This window comes from Melospiza melodia, unplaced genomic scaffold, assembly GCF_035770615.1.
Source record: "Melospiza melodia melodia isolate bMelMel2 unplaced genomic scaffold, bMelMel2.pri scaffold_35, whole genome shotgun sequence".
NCBI lineage: Eukaryota > Metazoa > Chordata > Aves > Passeriformes > Passerellidae > Melospiza > Melospiza melodia.
The window spans coordinates 231,767-239,377 of NW_026948670.1; the positions used below are offsets into that span (position 1 = coordinate 231,767).

Sequence of the window (7,611 nt, forward strand, 5' to 3'; positions counted from 1 at the left end):
AGTCCCTGCAGCCTTGGCCTGCTCACTACCTTCCCCCCAAACATAACTTTACTCCAAAATTGGAAACAACAAAAAAAGAAATTGGCACGCCAAAAGAGATCATATACTGAATTTGATGAAAATTGCCACAGCCAAGTTTACAATTGGAACAAAGTAAAGAGAGCCGTGGTCTCACCTTTTTTACCTTGAGGGGACACAGCTGAGGCTCTTGGTGAGCTTTCTCACCTAGAGTGTTGGCAGAGTAAGCAGGCAAACGCTACCTCCACTGCAGTCAGTGACGTGACTGCATGCAACATTGCAAAATCAAGTAGCAATAGACTTTTTACTGCTTGCCCATGGACATGGCCGCCAAGACTTTGAAAGGATGTGCTGCCTCAACCTTTCTTCATACTCAAAATCTACCCGTGCAAGTATCCAGAAGCTGAGGGAACAAATAAAGGACTTAAAGGTAAAAAAGAACCCAGACTGGATCAATGAACTTTTCTGATAATGAGGGCTGACGAGATGGGTTTCATCTTTTGTTAAAGGAATTTGTTAGATTGTAATAATTGTTTTTATCGTTTTACACATTTCCCTGTTTATTTAAGTGTCTGTAGAAGTCCATCGGGGAAGTCTTCATTGTAAGAAAAAACAGGGGAGTTGTGGAATCCTCTGAATCCTTCCCCCTCAGGGAAATCCCCAGAGCATTGCCTTGGAGAGACTTACCATAGAGTTTTCCCCACCTAGGAAAGGAAGGACAGAAAGGACTTCCCCATGGACTCTTGCTTAACACTGATGCTTCCCACTTCCCCATATGTCCCAACTTCCCCTGGTTTCTCCTTTCCCTGTTTCCTCATTGGTTGTGGTACCCCTGGTGCCTGGCCCTGTCTTCCCTTAAGGCCAATGCCCTTCGCCCTGCCCTTTGTACCACCCCCATGCCCTCCCACACTTAAAAGTGTGCACAGCACAGGGCCAGGTCTTTTTGCCCCTGGTTTCCCTTCAGTGTGCCACAATAAATCTCGCTGGAACTGACCATACAAAAAGGCCCTTCTGCCTCTCTTTGCTGAGCTAGTGGTGGTGAGTGTCGTGTGTGGACTTGACTGCTTTGCCTGAATGCTAACCCAAGCGGCCTTTCCACAGGAGATGCTTATTGGGAACAGATATAGGTAGCAGCAACCACCATCTAAACATATGCCGCTACACACCTGCTAGAGTAGGATGTGTCTCTGGTCAAAGGAGGTCACCCCTCTGACCAAACTGATCCCAGCCCAAAGGCCAGGCCTTCTGCTGTGCTCTGGAAGGGGTTCTGCAGGCAACGTGCTCAGGGGAGAGACCTCCACTGGCCTCACTTCTCTCAGGGATAACACATCCCATCCCACCCCATCCCATCCTTTCCCAAGGGTTCCCAAGGATGGCCACAGACAAGAGGAATGGGATCCAGCACACTTACTGATTGTGTTGATTATGCATTCTATCCATTCCTTAGCTGTATCCCATGCCGTTTCTGGACATCAGGTACATATGAAAATACAATCAAAGAGAAAACAAGGACATTTAACAAGGACCTTTCCCCAGAGAACTCCAGGACTGCACTGAGCAGGTTCTGGGGCAGAACACATCCCACAGCTGGCCCAGGAGCCCCACAGCAGTGCTGCGGGGTTCCTGACCCTCGGGCCCACTGAGGCTCTCCTGGGCCAGGGAGCTGCCTCAGCTGCCACAGCACTCAGGCACTAAACAGGTGTCTCAGTCCCACCACAGCTCAGCCACCCACAAGAGGGTGAGACTCTTCTGCCTCACACCAGGAGTGGAGAGGAACCTCCCAAGTCCCTTCACTGTCCCTTGGCACATTCATTTCAAACTGACCATCAAAGCCCTGCTCAGCAACAGCCCCTGCTAGTGTAGGACACGTCCCTTGTCAAAGGAGGTCACCCCTCTGACCAAACTGATCCCAGCCCAAAGGCCAGGCCTTCTGCTTTGCTCTGGAAGGGGTTCTGCAAGCAACGTGCTCAGTGGAGAGACCTCCACTGGCCTCACTTCTCTCAGGGATAACATATCCCACCCCATTCCATCCCATCCCAAAGGTTCCCAGGATGGCCACAGACAAGAGCAATGGGATCCATGAGTCCACTCCTACTTATGGACCTACCTGAGTCTCCTTGGGAATGCTTTGAGTAGCTCATCTCTTCTAGCCAGTGCTTCGCCTGAAAAGAAAAAGAAAAAGAAAAATGAAAATAAAGGAAGCTCCACTACAATATTTCCCTACGGATTTAAAAAGTGCATTTCAGAGCTTTTTGGGGACACATATGTCCCTTATACTACTCAAACTTCTGATCTACTCAGGAATTTTTATTTTACTGATTTTTCCTTCCATCACTGTCTAAACAAGTAATACAATTCTTAGCAAAAAAATTAGCTGTGTCCTCATTTCTTGTTACCTGTGTCCTTTTTTCAATATTCACTCTGCAATGCAAGGGAAAAGAGGGTCAAAATCTCTGTGGTGAGCACACAGCACTGGAGAAGATAATGCAGTTAATAAGAAGTTCTGTTGTACAAAACTTCTCTCACTCCCCCTCCTCAACTGGACAGGAGGAAAAAATACAACTGAAGAGCTCACATAAAGCCTGGGACATCCCTCTCCAGCTGCCACCATGGGCAAACCAGACTTGACTTGTGGATGATTGCTTTGCTTCTCAGCAATTCCCAATAGAGCAGCAAGCCAAGTAACAAAGACAAAACTGAAACCACCTCACTCCCACTCTCCCCTCTCCTGGCTGTGAACACACCTGGTGCAGGTGGCTGGGGCAGCTGCAGAGCCTGATGCAATCTGAGCTCCAGGTGGGAGCCCAAGACAAGAGCTCGTGAACGGCCAACAGAGCCCAACAAAGGGCACCAAGAGTGGTGGCACCGCTGGGGAAGGGACACCGAGAGACCCAGCAGGAGCTGAGGGCCCGGGAGGAAGAGCCAGACTCGAGCCTTGGGCATGCAGACTGAGGGGATAAAACTGAGGGGGCTCCCTGGCTGGGGGAACAGCTCAGGCTGTTCCTGTGTCACTGCACTGGGAATAAATGGCTTTATGGAATCAGACAGCTGAGACTGCTCTGGGAAACCTGGGATGGAACCAGGGAGGAGACAGGGGCTGGGTGTGGGGGGTCCAGCAGGGCCCATTGGGGCACTGCAGCCACTGCTGTGGAGGGGCTTCTCCCAACACTGAATACCTCTGGTGGCTGGAATGTGATGGCCAGAGAGCCTTGGGAAGGGTCAGACTGGGAAGTTTCCCAAATATCCTCTTCTGCACAGCTGGCTGCAGAAAGCAGGGCCCTGCTGACCCTTCCAGCAAAGCCACCTGTCCCTCCTGAGCACATCCATCAGAGCAGCAGGGATGAGGTGAAGGCAGAAACAGGGACTGCTCAGGAGTGAGGAAAGGTCTGCTCAGGGCACAAGTCACTGCTGTGCTCTGCTCTCCCTCTTTCTTGCACTCCATTTCCCTGGGCTGTCTGCTCCTTGGGACTTTCTGTTTACTTTGGCCACGTTCCAGAGAAGGAGAAGGACCTGGACTGAATTAAGGGACCCCTTGCCAAAAGCTGCTGCATGTCAAGAAAGCTTTCCTGGTGTTCAAGGGGAGGATAGACCCAGGTGAGGAAAAGAGGGGAGGATTAGCAATACAGAAATGCCAGCAGGGACCCAAGAGAAGTCCCAGCCCCAGGGCCCATGGCTGTCCCATGGAACTGAAGGCATCAGACAGGAAATGCCAGGGGTGATTTCCCAGGAATGAACCCTGCTCCATCTCCTCCCACTACATTTTGCTGTTTTGCTCTGGTCTGAAAGGAGGGAAAGCATATAAATGGCAAAAAATGCTCAGAGTTTGAGGAGTTTTCTCCTGAAAGCAGAGCAATAGAGTGATGGCTTCTCAAACAGTAACAATGAGTAGATGATGTGCATGTGGAGCTGTCCTGGATGTGCCTCTGCCATTGATCACTGATGAGCACAGACATTAGCTCAGATCACCACTCATGGAAAGATGGTTGTGCTTCCAGAGATGGGTCACCCCACTTCTCACAGTCAGAGACACATTGTCCTATCTGTCTCTCATATTTGGAAGGAGCCCTGACAACTGCTTTAGACAGGAGAGTAATTTTATGCAGGGCCAGATCTGCACTCTTGAGCCAAAGCTGAAGCTTTGAGGGGGAAAAAGAAAAGGAAAGGGGGAAGACAGGAGAAGGGAGGAGAATAAAAAAGAAAAGAAAAGGGGGGGGGGGCAGGGGTAAGAGGAGACAGAAAAAATATGGAAAAAAAAAAAGAAATAAAAGAAACAAAAAAGGAAGAAACTCTCTCTGTCACATTGTCAGTGATGGCTTTGTTGCCCAGAGACCAAGAGAGTCTAGTCTGCCAACGGATGCCCAATAAATTAGACATTTTGAATTATGCATTGACTGCAATAAAACATTATTACCAGCATGTGAGTTAAATCCAGGAGGATCGTCTGAGTGGTGGTGAAATCTCATTATGCTTTTTCTGGGGTGCTAAGGTGAGCTAATAATATTAAATATAAAAATTAAAATACGTTCTAGTCACTCCATGAAATAAGTATTCATTCTATATTCAGACTAAAAATTTTTCCGATCAGCCAAGATCAAAGAAACAAACAATTATCCATAATGTATTCATGGCAACCAGGCTGTGCCTAATCAATATGCTACTTACTTTTTATTTTTCTCCCATTTATTGTGTAGCAAGTGTCATGGTAACAATTTTTGCTATCAGACAAAAAACCCATAAAATAAATAAGTAAGGCCTGAATTGACCATTTTTTCTCTATGTAGGAGTGAATTAGGAACTGAGTTAGTGTCCGTAGACTGTGGGCAGGAAGGGACAATCGACTTTAAATAGGAATTTTATGAAATATTAACTTTGTGGTCTCCCTCCAACCCTTCCTTACTGGTCCCCCACCCTCTGCAGCACAGCTGGGCCTTGATGAGGCAAAGACACTGAAAGCCCTGGGGGCTCTGGAGGGCAGCAGGGCTCCTTCAGACCTCAGCAAAGCCCAGTGAAGGCCCCAGGATGGTCCAGGGAGCTTTTCCCACTCAGTCCAGTCCTGAGTCCAGTCCCTTTGGCAGAACTGGACTCAGCACTTGAGGGCCCTCAGCAGTGCCCAGCCCAGGGACAGTCACTGCCCGGGAAGCCTTGAGAGGAGGGGGTGGCACTGCTGTGCATGGCCAACAGTGATTGCACTGGCCTTGCCCACAGGGGCGGCTGCAGATTGCTGATTGCTCTGCTGCAGACAGCTCTGTTTGGGCAGGGTCACGCTTCTGCTGTTGCAGACACTGATATTCTTTAGGAAATCCTACCAGGACTGAAGGACAGCTGGAGGAGGATTGCCACCCCAGTGCCCCCAGGGCAGTGGTTCCTGAGTGCCTCAGGCCCCTGTGGCTGGGCAGGTGTAGTGTCAATGTGCTGGGCAGGGATCAGCCCTTCCCCTGGCTGGGCTCCTGCTCACACAGCCGCGGGTGCTGCTGCCTTGCTTTGCTGCTGGCTCCTGTGCTCCACCTCCCAAGCGCTGCCTTTTCACCCTGGAGCTCGCTCAGTTCAGCCGAGAGCCTCAGGAGAGGAGTGCTTTACTCCTGCCTCCTGGAGAGGCCATTCCTGCCGTCGGAAGAGGCTGCCCTGTAAAGCCGATCAGATTTCCTGACAGGCATTTACGGGAAATCAGTGTCAAACGGAGAAAGGAGGTGCTGAGGGGGAGGGAGGAGCCCGTGGGGGTGGGAACCCTCTGCAGCTGCTGGTTCAGCCCATCAAAGCCTTCTCCTCTGCAGCCCCAGCTGTGTGCTCTGCTGCCGGCCTCAGTCCCTGCCCCTCGGTGCCTGGACCCCGCTATTTCCCGGCTGTGACAGCCCAGGCTGGCACTGAGGAGCTCATCCCTGGCCAGCCCTTCCCTGTGGGGCAGGAGCAGCTCCCCGTGAGCATCCCCCATTCACCCACCAGCCAGCTCTGCTGAGCCATCGCTCCCAGATCCCCGCGCTGCTGGAGCCCTTTGCTTTGCCTGGCCATGGATGCCAGGGCAGCTGCCATTCCCATGGGAACCTCCTCACTGGCCTGAGACCCTCCAGGCTGCCCCCAAAGCTCTTCTGCCTACTCTCCCTGATGATCAGGGGGAGCGTCCCCCCTTTCTGACCCCTCCCCTGCTCACTCACACAATTCAGCCTTTGCCCATCCTGTTGGGGATCTCCAGGTATCCCAGCTGCTCTTCACACCTCCCATCCTCATCCTCTGGCAGGGCCTTTCCTCTCCCACTGCATTCCACCAGCACTCAGGCACAGCCTCCCAAACCATCAAGGGATGGGACTGGCTCCAAAAGAATGATGTAGGCAGCTTCTGAGATCAAAGCCAGCAATTTTGGGTTCTCAGGGGTTCAGGAACTCCCATTCAGGAGCATTTGAGCTAAGAAACTGCCAGTTTGGGAGCTTTGAGTCTCAGTGATTTAGGGAGCTTTGGGGTCCCAAACACGGATTTAGAGAGATTTTGGCTCTGAACAAACCCAAACTTCAGGCAGAACTGGGGTTGAGAAACACCAATTTAGGGAGCATTTCACTCAAAACCACTGATTTGGGGAACTTCTGGGCTCAGAAAGTCCCCTCTAGGCAGGTTTTCAGCTCAAAATTCCAATTTAGGGAGCTCTTGGGCTTAGAAGCGCAGGTTTAAGGAACTGCAGTACTCAAAAAGTGGTCACAGAAAGCTTTGTGGGTCAGGAAAAGCAACTGGGGGAGTTCAGAAACACCCATTTAATGAGCTTTGGGGCTCAGAACAATTAATGTCCAGAGACTTGGGGTCCCAATGCAGCAATTCAGAATACTTTGGGATTCAGCAATGCCATTTAAAGATGCTTTTGGCCTCAGAAAATAGGCATTTGGGGAATTTCACAGCTGAGAATATGGAAGTTTCAGGAGCATCGGGGCTCAGAAACATCCACCTGGGGAGTTTTCGGGACCTGAAACAGCATTCGGCTCAGAAATACTGATTTAGGGAGCACTGGGGCTCCTAAAGACCAATTTAGGGACGTGCAGGCCAAGTAAACCCATATTTGGGGCGTTCAGGGCTGAGAAAAAAATCATATCAGGAGCTTTGGGACTCAGGAAGAGTGATTTGGGGATATTTTCAGATCAGCAAGAATGATTTAGAGAGCTTTTGGGCTCCCAAAACCAATTTAAACCGATTGTGGGCTCTGTAGTCCCCATTTAGGGAGCTTTGGAGCTCCAAACCAGCGATTTCAGGAGCTTTTGGACTGAGAAACATCAACTTCAGGAGCAGAAGGAGCAAGCCCTGGGGAAACACGGGAGCAAGGGGCTGGCACTTACCTGGGACAAGGCTGGGAAGAAGCAGCTCCGTGCTGGGGTATGAGTAGCGGGGGCTCCTCATCCCGGTTATATCTCCCCCCTGTCCGCTCCTGTTCCCGCCCCCACGGGCTCCTCCCTCTACCCCTGCAGCTCCTTTCCCGGTTTTACGCTAATTTCTCGTAAATCAGTTGTCAGCCTGGAAAGGGGAAGTGAAAATGCCCCGATCGGGGGCGGCTCCTTGGCTGGGGTGGGAAATGTGCGCAGCCAGCGGCCCCTCCGTGCTCCTGGAGCCTCCCAGGGCACC

At 51.0% G+C, this 7,611-nt stretch overlaps 1 long non-coding RNA gene across 1 annotated transcript; it reads right to left on the reverse strand.

Annotated features, from left to right (window-relative positions):
• Positions 1-588: 588 nt before the first annotated feature.
• On the reverse strand, positions 589-7,384 carry LOC134434410 (uncharacterized). Its single transcript, XR_010031860.1, has 4 exons — positions 7,329-7,384; positions 2,126-2,180; positions 1,430-1,483; positions 589-722 (listed from the first exon to the last, which is right to left on the reverse strand). It is a non-coding gene; the product is annotated as an uncharacterized LOC134434410 (long non-coding RNA).
• Positions 7,385-7,611: the final 227 nt, after the last annotated feature.